The 17767-nt window shown below is 41.6% G+C and overlaps 1 protein-coding gene across 1 annotated transcript in view; it reads left to right on the forward strand.

The window, feature by feature from the left end:
- Positions 1 to 1875: 1875 nt before the first annotated feature.
- CABIN1 (calcineurin binding protein 1) overlaps positions 1876 to 17767 on the forward strand; it is a 155512-nt gene continuing 139620 nt past the window's right edge. The window contains 1 exon segment of the mRNA XM_044921054.1: positions 1876 to 1917. The gene's annotated coding sequence lies outside the window, so the exon portion shown is untranslated.

The raw sequence follows: 17767 nt of genomic DNA on the forward strand, positions 1-17767 counted from the left end.
GAAGGGACCTTTCCTGGGCATTCCCAAACTCCATCTTCTCCCATGAGTCTTGCTGAGAATCCTCTGTAGCTGTGCACCGTGTAAAAGCCATGTCCTGGAATAGCAAACCTGGAAATGCAATGTCTGCCGCTAGAAAAGGAATGAATGCAATTGCCATCTAAATACTATACCATGCTTTCACATTTCAGGGGATATATGGGCAGGGTGGGGGAGCCTAAAGGGTGTCCTTTTCAGTTTCCTTCCAGTTGCTTGATGCAGAGTTTACATACCATGACCCTTAGACACGGTGGTGAGCACTGTATTTACCTCTAGAGTTGAAAGTCCATCTTTCTTGTCTTAGTACACCTGTGAAATACCAAATTGAGATTTTTTAGCCTGTGCTGTCAACATGGTAAAGTTAGTTTCCAGTGGCGTGTTCTTGTGCTTGTGGTGTGTGTACCTGACCACTACTGTGGACTCTCATTAAAACCTAGAGCTTGGAGTTCCTTCCTTTGGCTCCATCCCAAATGTTCCTGCGCTCATTCCTTCTGCCAACATGGGTGTCCTGCTTCCCAGAGGGGCTCAGGGAATGTTCATGGGTTGAATCTGAATGAATGGTTGAAGTGCCCAAGGAGGGGTTCAGGTTATGTTCCTAGACGGGACATAAAGCAGCAGCCTCCTATCTGGTCCACCTTAAGTGTCTTAGCCCAACTGTAGTGAGAGTGATGTCATCTGGTTGCTGTGGGCGACTGTCCCCTCCCCCCCCACATTATCCCCACTGTGGCCCTGAGCTTTGCGCCCTGGTATTACTATGCTGCCTGAGGATCCTGCATGGCCTGCCCTGTTTCTCACCTCCAAAAGCTTGCCACACAGCTCCCTGCTGCGTGGACTACCCTTACCATTTTTTTTTTTTTAAGATTAAGGGGGGTGGATTGAGAGAGGGCACAAGCAGGGGGAGCAGCAGGCAGAGGGAGAAGCAGGGTCCTCACTGAGCAGGACTCTGGGATCATGACCTGAGCGGAAGGCACACACTTAACCCACTGAGCCACCCAGGCGTCCCACGACCCCATTACTTTTGCAACTCCTGTGTATCACTAAAACTTTATTGTTCTGAACTGAAGCTATGAGTTCTTCACCATGATTTTATCGTCTTTATGTACGGTCAAAGAGAAAGCCATAATATTCATTCCTATTTAAATCATTTTTGCTGGACTCAAGCAACTATGAATTTCAACCACCACTTGTGAAACTTTTCCCTAAAAGGCTTAGCTCCCAAGGGTTTAACCTCTCAACCCGAGGCCGTTTCCGGAAAACTATAAATGCTGACTCCTCTTTTCAGGTTTGGAATTCTGTCACTCCCTCCTCAGCCCGTTCATTTACCCGATCTTGAATTTTTGTGATTTTTGTTTTTGTTTTATCTTTCTTTCAATAGTTCATTGTATCTGTGCCTTTTGGGCTTCAAATCCTCTTCAGAAAGAGGTGAGGCACAGGGTATATAAAGGAGAACGCTCCTTCTACCCTGGTTCCCCCTAAGTGTTCCTCAAGTTTCCATTGCCTTCAGAGCACCTGTCCCAAGTTGTATCAAATAGTAACACCGCCCATCATTTAGCGACTGCTCGGGGCCAAGCACCAAATTCGGCGTTTCCCAAATATTACAACTGGTGGGGAACAGAGGTCGGAACCTCAAGCCGGCGCTCCGAGCCCACAATAGTTCGAGTGCCCAAATGCAGGGACCGGAACGGTTTATACTCGCGCGGCTGGCTTCACGCAGCCCCCGGTGTCCCAGAGAGCTCGCTCCGTGGGCGAGCGGCGCGTGCGCCCTCGCTGATTGGCTAGCGGAGCCGGTACCGAAACCAATGGGAGCGCGCCTTATTGTCAGGCGCGCAGCCGGCCGGCGCGGGGGTCGGGGCAGGCCGGCCGTTGCCGTGGAGACGCCTGGTGAGTTCCCGGGTGGCTGGTTTGGGGGCATTCCCCGGGTGGGGGCGCGGCTCTGCTGAACCAAGGAAGGGAGCCGGGGCGCGGGCTTGAGGGGCGGTGGGCGCGGGGCCAAGGCCGGTGCGGACGCGGGGGAGGGGGGCGCCTCCGGTAGCCTGAGTGCCACATTCGGGGAAACCGAGGCTGGAGGGCGGGAGCGGCGAGGCCGGGGCTCTTGACTTCCTCGCGGGCCTCTTCATGGCTCTTGCCGTCACCCTGGGGTGCCTAGGACGGGCTCCAGCCTCGGGAGTGGTTCTCGGTGACAGCAGCGGGAGCCACCATTGATTGTGCGTCTGCCGGTGTTGAGCCCGGTGCTAACCCTTTACTTCACTTACGTCCTTTTAGTTCACCTTCCCAGCAGCCCTGCTAGGTGAGTGCTGTTAATAGCGCCATTTATACGGGTGGAAACGGAGGCCCAGATGAGGTGAAGGGTCTTGTCCAGAGTCAGCCAACTAACTGTGTCAGCCCAAGTCTAGACTGAAAAAAAAATTTTTTTTTTTTAAAGATTTTATTCTTAAGTAGTCTGTACACCCAATGTGGGGCTTGAACTTATAACCCAGAGATGAAGCGTTGCATACTCTACCGACTGAGGCAGCCAGGCACCCATAGACTGAAAATCTTGAGTGCACTGCTTCCCAGGAGGTGGAGGAAGACCCCAGTTAGGTAGAGCCTACTGACGCTCAGGTGTCTGCACGAGTGATTTTGGAGCCATGGAACTCTTTGGGGCCTGGGTTACTATGGGTCTGTGGTTCATAACTGTGGGACTTAGGGTTTCATGCAGCTACAGTTCCTTCTATGAGATTCATAACTGTGGTTAGAACTAAAATATCCTTTGAGTGGTCTCCTTTAGAGGTCGGCAAACTTATGTTGTAAGTGTAATAATACTTATAATATTAATATAATTATATCATAGTATGTTGTGAATATAATTGCATATTTATAATAGTATTTTAGGCTTAGGGGGCCTACTCTGTCTACTCAGTTCTGGCATTATACATTGGATACAGGCAGAGACAATAGGTAAGCGAGTGGCAGTGTTCCAATAAAATTTTATTTATGGACACTGAAATTTGAATCTTATGTAATTTTTATATAATTTTCATGTGTCATGAATTTTTTCATCCATTTAAAAATGTTAAAACTGGGGTGCATGGGTGACTCACTTGGTTAAGCTTCTGCCTTCGGCTCAGGTCATGATCCCAGCGGTCTGGGATCAGCCCTGAATCAGGCTCCCTGCTCAGCGGGGAGCCTGCTTCTCTCTCTCCTCCTGGCTTGTGCTCTGTGTCTCTCTCTTTCTCAAATAAATAAATAAAATCTTAAAAAGTCAAAACCATTCTTTGCTCCTAGGCTGTACAAAAACGGTAGGCTAGTTAGCTTGCTGACCCCTAATCTAGCCCCAAACCTCATAGGATAAAGGAAACTGAGATTCAGAGAGGGGTCTCTTATGCCAAGCTAACCACACAGCCAGGAAGTAACACAACTCGGCCTAAAATCTAAGCTTCCTGACTCCCAGACCAGAGCATGTCAGGAAACACCACTGCTTATCACTGACTGGGTCAAGGTGCTGAGGTACTTAAGGTGTGCTGTTCTTTATCATGTGTTCTTAAGGCCATGGAAACCATGGTCTAAAGAGTTTGGAAATTTGTGACATTAAACTCCTGAGTGTGCTATTCTAGGATAATATGATTGCTGGGCTGGGAGTCTGAGAAATGAATAGATAATTTCTTTCTTTATTCAATAGCTGCTTTTTTTTTTCTTTTTTTTTTCTTCTTTTAGTGGGTTTCTGGGGTTTCTGGTGAATAATACAGACATGGTCCCCATCCTCACATTGCTTACAGATGATGAATACATAATCTCAAGTGCTCAAGTGGCTATTTCTTTTTAAACTGTTTATTTTAAACTAATTTTAGATTTAGAGAAAAGTTGCAACAATAATACAGAGTTTCCTTATTTCCTTCACCCTGCTTCTAATGTTAACATCTTACAGAATCATAATACAACTATCAAGAGCAGGAAACGAATATTAATACAGTATTATTAACCCAATTGTAAACCTAGTTTGAATCTGACCAGTTTTGCACAATGTTCTAGTTTCCACTCTATGATTCTAACTTCCCATATTGCATTTAGTTATTGCTCCTTAGTCTCCTTAGTCCTTAACGATCACATAGTTTTGTCTTTCTTAGCCTTGATATTTTTCAAGAGTACTGATCAGTTATTTTGTCTAATATCCCTCAACTTGGATTTGTCTAATGTTTTCTCATAATTCATGTGAGGTTATGCATTTTTGGCCAGAATAACACAAACAGTGTGTTGTCCTCAGTGTATCATATCAAGGAGTTCAAGATGCTGATATGTCTTATTACTGGTGATAGTTATCTTCATTGCTTGGTTTAGTCTGCCAGGTTTCTATACTATAAAGTTACTATCTTTCCCTTTAGTAAGTATCTTGGGGGAAATACTTTGGAAGGATGGGAATTCTGGTTCTCACAAATTTATGCCCATTGACCATAGTTAGCATCCATCTGTGGGTCTCTGTGGTGTTTGCCTAAAGGTAATTACCTGTTTCTTTCTTTCTACACTTATTAATTCAAATTCAGTTAAAGGAAGAACTATCCCTTCTCTCATTTATATATATTAGTATGGGCCCCATAGATACTCATTTTATTCCATGGGTTAAAATCTAATGTTACCATTATTTTGTTCACTGTTCTGGCTTTGTTTGTTCAGGATCTCCTTCAGGTTAGCTGCTGTGTCCTCTCAACGAATCCTCATCATTTTTTTGGAGCATTTACTTATTTTCTGGCACCTCAAGATGTTCCAGACTCATCTTGTGTTTTCTCTGCCCCAAACCTGGAATCACACTTCTTGTTGTCTTTAGCCTCCTAGTATCCAATCAAGATACTATTCTGCACAGTTCCTTAGGTTAGTTCTTTTCTTCCTCATACCCTTCAGTGTGGTTATGTAATTTGTAATACAGTAGGTTCATTGTTAACGTTTATATTTCATTTTGGGTTCCCCGTAGATCTCAGTTGGTTTTAATTATTTTTTGACTGGGAAACATGGCTGTGGTTCTAAGAGTAAGAACTGTAACAAAGGTATACTCAGGGAAGTGTCACTCCCTCCCCTACCCCTGCCACCTTGTTCCGGTTCTCCCCTACATTTCACCCCTTTCCCACTCATCCCCTGTAGCTAACTGATCTCTTTGGTGTCTGGATTATCCTTTCTTTTGCACAAATGAACAGGTGGTTGTGTATTTTCTTATATCCTCTTCTTTCGTATATGAAAGATGGCATGCTATAGATAATTGTGTTTGCTTTTTTCACTTAAAAATATGTCTTGGAAATCACCCATATGTGTTCATAGAGATCTTATTCATTTTTAAAAACAGTTTTATTGAGATAAAAATTTATACACAATTTGCCTATTCATTGAGATAAAATTTACATACAGTTCAGTGGTTTTTAATATTCACAGAGTTGTGCGTCAACACAATCAATTTCAGAACATCTTTGTCATGCCAGCAAGAAACCCTGTACCTGTTAGCCATCACTTCTCATTGCCTCCTCCCCTAGCCCTAGGCTGTTACTAATACTTTCTGTCTGTATAGATTTGCTTGTTCTGGACATTGCATATGAACGGGATCATGCAATATGTGGTCTGTGACTGGCTTCTTTCACTTAGCATGATGTTTTCTTTTCTTTTTTTTTTTAAAGATTTTATTTATTTATTTGACAGAGAGAGACACAGTGAGAGAGGGAACACAAGCAGGGGGAGTGGGAGAGGGAGAAGCAGGTTTCCCGCAGAGCAGGCAGCCCAATGCGGGGCTCGATCCCAGGACCCTGGGATCATGACCTGAGCTGAAGGCAGATGCTTAACGACTGAGCCACCCAGGCGCCCCTAGCATGATGTTTTCACGGTTCGTCCTGTTGTCAGGAGTCTATTACTTTTTATGGCTGAATGATATTCTGTTGTATGGATATACCACATTTTATTTATCCAATTATCAGTTGATGGACATTTGGATTGGTTCTACTTTTTGGTTATATGAATAACGCTGCTATAAACATTTCCTCATTAATTTTTACAGCTGCATATTACTTCATTGTGTGGATGTAGCATAGTTTATTCATCCACTATACTATTGATAGCCATTTAAGTTGTTTCCAGTCTCTTGGAATTGCAAACAGTGCTGGAATGAATAACCCTGCATATACGTATTTCATATTGTTGGAGGTACCTCTCTAGGATTGATTCCTAGAAGTAGAATTGCTGGGTTGAAAGGTAAGGGCATTTGTAATTTTGTTAGCTGTTGTTAAATTCCCTTCCAGGGGGCGCCTGGGTGGCTCAGTTGTTTGGGCGACTGCCTTCGGCTCAGGTCATGATCCTGGAGTCCCGGGATCGAGTCCCACATCGGGCTCCCTGCTCAGCAGGGAGTCTGCTTCTCCCTCTGACCCTCCTCCCTCTCATGCTCTCTGTCTCTCATTCTCTCTCGCAAATAAATAAAATCTTAAAAAAAAAAAAAAAAAATTGCCTTCCAGAGTGGTTGTGCCAGTTTGCATTCCCATCAACAATGTATGAAAATAGTGCCTGTTTCCTGACAACCTCCAACATGGTATGCTGTTAATTTTGTGAATTTGAATTTTTGTGAGGGCAATAGTGTGATAGAAGTAGTGTCTCAGTGCTATTTTAATTTGCATTTCTCTAATTATGAGTATGAACATTTTTTCATATCCTTGAGGGCCAGTTGTATGTCTGTTTTTGTGAATTGTCTATTCATATAGTTTCCCCATTTTTCTATCAGGTTTTTTTTTCCTTTGCTTGTGTTATAATACACTTAATATGAAATATAATTTTTAAACTATTTTTAAGTGTACAGTTCCATGGCATTAAGTACATCCACACTGTTGTGCATCCATCACTACCATATGTCTTCCAGAACTTTTATTTCCATCTTCCCAAACTAAAACTGTGTACCTATTAAACACTCCCCATTCTTCCCTTCCCCCGGCCCTTGGCAACCACCATTTTACTTTCTGTCTTTATGAATTTGACTGCTTTAGGTATCTTCTATAAGTGGAATCACACACTGTCATTCTGTGCTGGCTTATTTCACTTAGCATGTCTTCAAGGTTCATACATACTACAGCATGTGTCAGAATGTCCTTCCTTCTTAAGGCTGAATAATATTCCATTGTATGTATATACCACATTTTTTAAAAAAGTAGGCTCCATGACCAGTGTGGAGCCTAATGTGGGGCTTGAACTCATGACCCCAAGATCAAGACCTGAGCTGAGATTGAGTCAGATGCTTAATCGACAGACATCCAGAAGCCCCTTGTTTATTCATTCATCTGTGAGTGGACACTTACTTGGGTTGCTTCTTCCTTTTGGCTATTGTGAATAATGCTGTCTCCCTCAGTTTTTAAGAGCTCTTTATGTGTTTGTCTACAGTATATGTTGCAAATATTTTCTCCCAATTTATCAGTTGACTTTTGACTTTTTTTCTGATTAAAAATTTTTTTTTTTAAGATTTTATTTATTTATTTGACAGAGAGAGAGAGAGCGAGAGCAGGAACACAAGCAGGGGGAGTGGGAGAGGGAGAAGCAGGCTTCCTGCTGAGCAGGGAGCCCGACGCAGGGCTCGATCCCAGAACCCTGGGATCATGACCTGAGCCGAAGGCAGATGCTTAACGACTGAGCCACCCAGGTGCCCCTAAAAATTTTTTTTCTGATCAAATTTTTTTTCAATTTTATTGAGGTATAATTGACATATAGCGCTATACAAGTTTAAGGTATATAGCATAATGACTTGACTTACATGTATTGTAAAATAATTATCACAATTAGTTTTGCTAACATCTGTCATCTCATCTCACCTCATATAGATACAAAAAAAAAAGAAAAGAAAAAATGTTTTTCTCTTGTGATAAGAACTCTTACGATTTACTCTCTTAACTTGCAAATATATCATATAGCAGTGTTAACTGTAATTATCATGTACATTATATCCCTAGTACTTACTTATAACTGGAAGTTTGTACCTTTAGGCCACATTCATCCAATTCTCTTTCCCACCCCTTCCCCACCTCCTGCCTCTGGTAACGACAAATCTGATATCTTCTATGAATTTGGGTTGTTTTGTTTTTATTTGTTCGTTTGGTTTTTATTTATTTATAATTTTTTAAAGATTTAATTAATTTATTTATTTGAGAGAGAGAGAGAGAAATAGCATGAGAGGGGAGAGGGTCAGAGGGAGAAGCAGGCTCCCCGCTGAGCTGGGAGCCCGATGTGGGACTCGATCCCAGGACTCCGGGATCACGACCCGAGCCGAAGGCAGTCGCTTAACTAACTGAGCCACCCAGGCACCCTGTTTGTTTGGTTTTTAGATTGCCATATAAGTGAGATCATATAGTATTTGTCTTTTTCTGTGTGACTTATTTCACTTCGCATAATGCCCTAAAGGTCCATCCATTTTGTCACAAATGGCGGGGTTTCCTTCTTTTTTTATGGTTGAATAATATTCCATTGTGTGTGTGTGTGTGTGTGTTTGTATGTACGTACATATATATACACACATGTAATTTCTTTATTCATCCATAGATGGACGCTTACATTGTTTCCATGTCTTGGCTATTGTAAACAGTGCTGCTAAGAACATGGGTATGCAGATATCTCTCAGACATGGTGTTTCCATTTCCTTCAGATGCATTCCCAGAAGTGGGATTGCTGGATCGATCATATAGTAATTCTATTTTTATTTTTTGAGGAACCTCCATTATTTTCCATAGGAGCTGTACCAATTTACAGTGCCACCAACAATACACACGGGTCCCTTTTCTCCACATTCTCACTGGCGTTTGTTATCTCTTGTCTTTTTGGTGATAGCCATTCTAACAGGTTCGTGAGATGATAACTCATTGTGGTTTTGATTTGCATTTCCCTTATAATTAGTGATGAGCACCTCTTCATGGACCTGTTGGCCATATTTTATTTTCTTTGGAAAAATGTCTAGTCAGATGCTTTGCCCATTTTTAAATTGGATTATTTGGGTTTTGTTTTATTTTGTTTGTTTTCTTGCTATTGAATTTTATGAGTTCTTTATATATTTTGGATATAAACCCTGATCAGATATATGTTTTGCAAATATTTTTCCTATTTTATAAGTTGTCTTCTCATTTTGTTGATTGTTTCTTTTCCTGTGCAGAAGCTTTTTAGTTTGATGTAGTCCCACTTGTTTGTTTTTGCTTTTGTTGCTTGTGCTGATGTTTTTGTCATGCAAAATTTAAAACATTTATATGTAGTTAAATTTATTAATTTTTTTTTTTTTTTTTTTTTACTGCCTCTGGATTTTGGATCATTGTGAGAAAGCCTTTCCATATACAGGGTTAAAGAGGAAATCATCCATGTTTTTCTCTAGTATTTGTCTGGTTCCTTTTGTTTTCATTTAGATCCCCAGTTCATTTGCAATTTATTTATGTATATGGTGTGAGTTAAGGATCTAATTTTATCTTTTTCCAAATGGCTACTAGTTTTTCCCAGCGACTCTTGTTACAATGTTCCTTTTGACTCCAGTGATTTGAGATACCACCTTTTTCATATTTTACATTTTCATATGTACTCGAGTCTAATTCTGAACATGGTTTCTCTATCTATGCATGTGCCAATACCACAGTTTTAAGTACTTAGGCTTTATATAGTATTCTTTAATGTGTGGTGGGGCTCATCGCCTCCTGTAGCTTTTCTTCTTCGCTGTTTTCCTAGCTATTTGTACATTTTTGTTTTTCCATATGAACTTTAGTATCAACTTGTCTAGTATCTTGTTGGTATTTTTATTTGTATTGCATTCACTTTATAAATTAACTTAGGGAGAACTGACATCTTTATAATGTTGAATCCTGTCCAAGAACAGAGGATGTCTTTCCATTTGTTCAACTTTACTCTTGTATCTTTTGGTAGCATTTAAAAATTTTCCTTGCATAGGTTGCACATTTCTTGTTAACTTCATTTCTAAATATTTAATCATCTTTGTTGCTATTACTAACAGAACTTTTCTCTATCATAATGTCTTCTGTTTATGGGAAAGCTGTTGACTTTTGTATGTTAATTTTGTATCATGCTACTTCATTGAGTTCTTTTAAGTTTTATCATTGATTTTGGGGTTTTCCAGGTATTCTATTATATTGTATAAAATTAACGATTGTTTTACTTCTTCTTTATTCATTCTTATACCTCTAATTGGTTTCCCTCTTCTAATGGCATTGCTAATACGCTAAATATAGTGGTGGGTAGTAGCAGACATAATGGGCATCCTTGCTTTGCTCCTGATATTAATGGAAATGCCTCTAGTGTTTCTCTATTAAATAAGATTTTGGCTTTAGGACTAAGGTATATAAGAAAGTATTACTTAATTCCTATTTTCTTGAGTACTTTTTATCATGGGGGGTGTTGAATTTTGTCAAAGGCTTTCTTTTCTATGGGGATAATCACAGGATTCTGCCCCCCTTAGGTGATTTTGTTGTGTTTTCACACATATGAGTATTTGTGTTTTCATTGTTAGTATTTCTTTACATTTCTCCAATTTTAGCTGGATTTCCGGAAGTTGTTTAATAGGAAGTACTTAAATTTTTAAATAGAAGCACCTATCTTCTATTGTTGTTGATGGTGGTGGTGATGGCAGTGGTAGTGTTAGTAAATTCTAGTTTTAATGTGTTGTGATCAGAGATTTTAAAAAATGTTTTTATAGAAGATGTTTTCTTTGTGATTTAATATATGCTCGATTGTTTTGTGAATATGCTGTAAGTGCCAGAGAATGTGTAGTCTCTGTTAGCAGAGTATAGAGTGGTATGCATCTGTAAGTTTTCCTGTAATCATTTTGTTGTTTAGATCTTCTGTCTTCTTATTTTTTCTTCCGTTTGACCTTATACTGATAGTGGCGAATGAAAGTCCCTTATTATTAGTGTGTTTTTATTTATGTGTCCTTGCATCTCCTGTGTTTTTGTTTCATACAGTTGGTTGCTGTATTTGGTGTATATTCCTTTTTTTTTTTTTTTAAAGATTTTATTTATTTATTAGAGAGAGAGAGTGTGTGTGTGTGAGTTGGGGGAGAGGTGGAGGGAGAAGGAGAGAATCTTAAGCCGACTCAGCGCTGAGCACAGAGCCCAACAAGGGGCTTGATATCAGACCCTGAGATCATGACCTGAGCGGAAATCCAGAGTCCGGACTCAACTGACTGAGCCACCCAGGCGCCCCAAGACTGGCTTCTTTCACTCAACATAATGCCTTTGAGATTCATCCAAGTTGTTACATGCATTAGTTAACTTGTTTCTTTTGATGGGCAGTATTATTCCACCTGTTATATTTGGTTTGTTTCTACTTTTTGGTAATTTGAATGAAGTGCCTTTTAAACATTTACATACAGGCTTTGTGTGAACATTTCTCTAGGGTAAATAGCTGGGATGAGATTGCTGTGTCATATGGTAACTGTGTGCTTAACTTTGTAAGAAACTATTTTCCGGCATTGGTGGTACTGTTTTGCATTCTTTTTTTTTTTTTTTAGATTTTATTTATTATTTATTTATTTATTTGACAGAGAGAGAGAGAGAGAGAGAGAGCACAAGCAGAGGGAGTGGCAGGCAGAGAGAGAAGCAGGCTCCCCACTGAGCAAGGGGCCTGATTTGGGGCTTGATCCCAGGACTTTGGGATCATGACCTGAGTGGAAGGCAGACCCTTAACCGACTGAGCCACCTGGGCTCCCCCCGTTTTGCATTCCTGTCAGCATTGTGTGAATTTCAGTTGCTCTGTATCCTCACCAGGACTTGGCATTATCAGTTTTTTTAAAAATGTGGCCATTCTAATAGGTGTGTAGTAGTATCTCATCATGGTTTTAATTCACATTTCTCTGATGACTAATGATATTGGATATCTTTTAATGTACTTATTTGCAGTGTGTATGAGGTATCCAAGTCTTTTGATAATTTTTTAATTGTTTTTTTTGAAACCCCAGGTTTTGAAGATTTTCTCCAATGTTTTCTTAGTTTTATATGTTTAGATATGATACATTTTGAGTTAATTTTTGTATTTAATTTTTGATCAAGTTTTTTTTTTTTATTTTTATTTTTTCCATTTTGGTTGTGTACTTGTTCCAGTACCATTTCTTGCAAAGAAAATCTTTACTGCATTGACTTGTCTTTGCGTTGTTGCTGGTAATCAGTTGGCCATATTTGTTTGGGTTTATTTATGGGCTCTATTTTATTTCATTGATTTATGTGTCTATCTCTTCATCAACACCACAATGTCTTGATTTTATTGTAGCTTTATTGTAAGTCTTAGAATTAGGCAGCATGTTTCTTCCAACTTTATTTATTTTTTTTTTCAAAACTGGATTATTCCCTGGGCACCTGGTTGGCTCAGTAGGTTAACCGTCAGCCTTTGGCTCAGGTCATGATCCCAGGGTCCTGGGATTGAGCCCTGAGTCCCGCTCCCTGCTCAGCAGGGAGTCTGCTTTTACCTCTCCCTCTGCCCCTCCCCCCTGCTTATGCTGTCTTTCTCTCAAATAAATAAAATCTTTAAAAAATTTTAAAAAATGGGTTATTCTAGTACCACCTTTCCATCTGAATTTTTTTGAAAAAAAATTTAAAAAGATTTATTTATTTGTGAGAGAGAGGGAGAGACAGAGACGCACAAGCAAGCATGAGTGAGGGGAGGGGCAGAGGGAGAGAGAGAATCCCAAAATAGACCTACATGCTGAGCACAGAGCCCGACTCAGGGCTTGATCCCAGGACCTGAGCTGAAATCAGGTCGGCTGCTTAACTGACTGAGCCACCCAGGCGTCCCATCCATCTAAATTTTATTTTATTTTTTTTTAAAGATTTTATTTGAGAGGGAGAGAATGAGAGAGAGAGAGCACATGAGAAGGGGGAGGTATCTTTACTAGGTTGAGTCTTTCAGTCCAAGAATATGGTATGTCTTTCCGTTTATGTAGGTCTTCTTTGAGTTCTTTCATTATTGTTTTCTAAGTTTCAGAATATAGACTCTGTATTTTTTTAGATTTATACCTAAGTATTTTATTTTTTTGGAAATATTATAAATGACTTTTTTTTTTTTTAAATTTTGATCTCCAGTTGTTGCTAGTATATAGAAATAGAGTCACTTTTTTGGGTGTTGACCTTTACCCTGTGGCTTTGCTACACTCACCTGATACTTCCAGGTCTTTATTTTATAGATTCTTTGGGATTGTCTATGTGGACAATTATGTCATTTGTGAATATGAGCAGTTTCATTTCTTCCTTTCTAATCTCTTTGCTTTTATTTCTTTTTCTTGTTTTATTGTAGTGGCTAGGACTGTTGAATAGGAGTGATGAGAGTGGACAGCCTTGCCTTTTTCCTTATCTTAGGGGGGAAAGCATTCAGTCTTTTATGGTTAATTATGATGTTAGCTGTAGGGGCGCCATGGGTGGCTCAAGTTGGTTAAATGTCTGACTCTTGATTTTGGCTCAGGTCATGATCTCACGGTTGTGAGATCGAGCCCTGCATTGGGCTCTGCACTCAGCATGGAGTCTGCTTGAGATTCTCTCCCTCTCCCTCTGCCCCTCTACCTGCTGTCTCCTCCACCCCGTCTGTCTGCCTCTTTCTCTCAATAAATAAATAAATAAAATGTTTTAAAAAATTATGATGCTGGCTGTAGCTTTTATTTTAGAGAGTGTGTGCACGAGTGGGAGGTGCAGAGGGAGAGGGAGAGATAATCTTAAGCAGACTCTGCACTGAGCGTGGATCCTGATGCCAGGCTGGATCGATCTCACGACCCTGAGATCACAACCTGAGCTGAAACCAAGAGTCAGACACTTAACCGACTGCATCACCCATGTGCCCCAATTCCTGGTTTTCTAAAAGTTTTCTTTCTTTTTTTTTTTTAAGATTTTATTTATTTGTCAGAGAGAGTACAAGCAGGGGGAGCAGAAGGCAGAGGGAGAAGCAGGCTCCCCACTGAGCAGGGAGCCCAATGCAGAACTCGATCTCAGGACCCCGAGATCATGACCTGAGCCGAAGGCAGACGCCCAACCAACTGAGCTACACAGGCGTCCCTCATTTTTTTTTTTTCTTTTTTAAAGATTTTATTTATTTATTTGACAGAGAGAGAGACAGTGAGAGAGGGAACACAAGCAGGGGGAGTGGGAGAGGGAGAAGCAGGCTTCCCACTGAGCAGAAAGCCCGATGCGGGGCTCGATCCCAGGACCCTGGGACCATGACCTGAGCCTAAGGGAGACGCTTAACGACTGAGCCACCCAGGCGCCCCCCTCGTTTTTTTTTATCACTAATGGAGAACACAGTGTGTGATGATCATGTGCAGTAGGGGCCACATCAGAGGGGTAGGGGTCAGGGAAGCTCCTTTATGAAGCCCCTTTTGAGTTGAGATGGGAATGTTTCTCTTCACTCAGGAATGTCATAGTTCACAGTGTCACCAAAGCCATCAGTGAGCCGTTCCTCTGCATGGCTTCTGCAGCTTGGCTTGTCATACAAGGGGTATCCTGTGAATGACAAATGCTGGTCTTGGAGAAAGATTTGACTGAGAAATTAAATATGTCTCCTACTAAAATAGACAAGCTGCCTAGATACCACTCATCTGCTTGTTCATCCCTTCCTTTCCGGAGCACCTGTTTTGTGTCAGACATGGAGGTGCAAAGATAAGTAAGATAGGACTATTTAGGAGCTTAAAGGCTGGTGGGTGGGAGAGACCCAGGGTATTTCCAGGGTGGAGGTGAGAGTATGTAGGGGGAATTGAGAAAGAACCTGCTCTTGCTGTATTAAGTCAGTGTAAGATTGTCAATTTTGAAAAGCTGTTTTATTTTTATGTCTTAGGTAAAAATTCTTATATGTACTGATATTTAAAAATCCAAGGTCAGTTTCAAGATAGTGATTGCTATGTACTATTGTGGCAAAAGTAAAGGGGATAATACAGTCCATGCTGCAGAGTCCCTGCAGTTACACCTCTCAGTGTGTATTAGAGTACCGTATTCTGGCTCATTCTTTCTTTTGCTACTGGGAATTGAGGGGGCTGAGGAAGAGTGGTAATGATAGGATGGAATTGAGGGTCTGTGGCAGAGGGGATCCTGGTCTCATGGGACTAATGTACTTGATGAGTCCTTGGGAGGATCATTTTTTAGGTTCCTCTTGAAATGTTATGTGGACACTCACAAGTATGCCTCAGTTCCAGTATGTATCTGTGTCCAGCCCTCCCGCCTGCCAGTCTTAGGAGATAAGCATTATCATACCCATTTTGCAAATTAGGCTGAGCTGCCCAAAGTTGCAATGCTAAAGAGGGACGAAAATATGACTCTAAGCCCTGTATTCTTTCCAGAGGCTGTTTTGAGTTTAAGTGAGATAACACAAATGTGCCTTGTAAGTGTCTGGGATGGACTATAGCAGTAGAAGTGTGGAAGGTACTGTATTTTTAGATTACATTAAAGTTAGTACAGGAGCCCTTTTCGGTGGGGACAATTGGCTTGAGTTTTAGCATGGAACAATTTCTAAAGAACCAGGAAGCCTTCTATTTTCTCTTCAGCACCGTGGGCTCTGTGAGGGTCTTCTGGCCCTGATCATAGTGCCCAAGGAGCTTTTGTTTCGAGGAGTCTAGGGGCTTTCTTTATGGAGGCAGGTGGGCAGAGGGATGGGCAGGGACTTGGGCAGCAAGTGGGGCCAGAAACCTCTCTCTCGACTTGGAGCTCACTGTTTTTCCCCTCCGACTTGACTGGTCATCTTACATTCAGTCTGTTCTGAGGAGGTATCTCCTGTCAACTCTGAAATGTGACCTGCACCCATCCTGCTCCTGGGTGACACAGAAGCCCCAGGGGAAGGCACTGGCCCATCTAGCACAATCCCAGTGGTTGTTGGGTGCCTTCCTGCAAGGTGCTGCTGAGGCAGGAACAGGTAAGCTCTCCTCCTTCAGCAGTAGGTTGCCCCTGGCATGATGGCTGTATTGATGTTCTCCCACCTATGGATGTGGGTCCTGCTGCTGCCACACAGACACCTGATCTCTCAGTCATCCTTGGGTCCTCCTCTTATTTTTCTCTCCATGAGGATTCAGGTGGCATCTGGGAAGACTTGCTGTGACCTGGGGCTAGCACCTGCCCTTTGGAGAGCTGGTTGGGAGATCTATGGTTAGGTATCAGCGCCACCCTATGACTTCTCTCCTGCACTCTTTACCCCTGTGTATAATTGTTTGCCCCTGCTTTCAGTTCTTTTGGGTATATACCCAGAAGTGGAAATGCTGGGTTATAAGGTAACCTTATGTTTAAGTTTTTGAGGAACCACCGTACTGTTTTCCACAGCAGTGCATGAGGGTTCCAGTTTCTCTACATCCTTGCCAGTGCTTGTTATTTTCTATGTGTGTATGTTTTTTTTTCTTTTTCTAAAGATTTGTTTATATATCTGAGAGAGAGTGAGGGGGGAGTGGCAGAGGGAGAGAGAGAGGGAAACTCAAGCAGACTCTGCACTGAGTGAGGAGCCTGATGCAGGGCTCGAGCTCACGACCCTGAGATCAGACCTGAGCTGAAACCAAGAGTTGGATGCTCAACCGACTGTGCCACCCAGGTGCCCCCTATGTATGTATGTTTTGTTTTTTCTTTTTTTTGCAGACAAAACTTTTAAAAATTTTTTAAAATTTAAATTCAGTTAATTTTTTTAAAAGGTTTTTAATTTATTTTTTAATTTGAGAGAGAGAGTGAGCATGGAGGGGGGCAGTGGGGAGGGGCCGAAGGAGAAGCAGATTCCCCATGGAGCAGGGAGCCTGATGCGGGGTTCAATCCCAGGACCCTGAGATCATGACCTGAGCTAAAGGCAGCTGCTTAACCAACTGAGCCACCCAGGCGTCCCATAAATTCAATTAATTAACATATCATGTATTATTAGTTTCAGAGGTACAATTCTGATTCATCAGTCTTTTTTTTTTTTTTAAAGATTTTATTTATTTATTTGACAGAGAGAGCGTGCACAAGCAGGGGGAGCGACAGGCAGAGGGAGAGGGAGAAGCAGGCTCCCCAAGGAGGAGGGAGCCCGATGCGGGGCTCTATCCCAGGACCCGGGGACCACGACCTGAGCCGAAGGCAGTCGCTTAACCAACTGAGCCACCCAGGCGCCCCCTGATTCATCAGTCATATAATACCCAGTGCTCATTACATCACGTGCCCTCCCCAATGTCTATCACCCAGTTACCCCATCCTCCAGCCCCCCTCCCCTCCGGCAACCCTGTTTGTTTCCTATGATTAAAAATCTTTTATGGTTTGTCTCCCTCTCCGAGTTCATCTTGTTTTATTTTTCCCACCCTTCCCCTATGATCCTCTGTTTTGTTTCTTAAATTCCACATATGAGTGAGATCATATGATAATCGTCTTTCTCAGACTGACTTATTTTGCTTAGCATTATACTCTTTTTTTTTTTTTTAAAGATTTTATTTATTTATTTGAGACAGAGAGAATGAGAGACAGAGAGCATGAGAGGGAGGAGGGTCAGAGGGAGAAGCAGACTCCCTGCCGAGCAGGGAGCCCAATGCGGGACTCGATCCCGGGACTCCAGGATCATGACCTGAGCCGAAGGCAGTCGCTTAACCAACTGAGCCACCCAGGCGCCCTAGCATTATACTCTCTAGTTCTATCCATGTCATTGTAAATGGCAAGATTTCATTTTTTTGATGGCTGAGTAGTATTCCATTGTGTATATATATACCACATCTTTATCCATACCACATCTTCTTTATCCATTCATCTGTTGATATGTATATTTTTTAAATGATAGTCTAGATGCAGAGTTTTAATCATAC

This window comes from Neomonachus schauinslandi, chromosome 14 (assembly GCF_002201575.2).
Source record: "Neomonachus schauinslandi chromosome 14, ASM220157v2, whole genome shotgun sequence".
NCBI classification, from domain to species: Eukaryota; Metazoa; Chordata; class Mammalia; order Carnivora; family Phocidae; genus Neomonachus; species Neomonachus schauinslandi.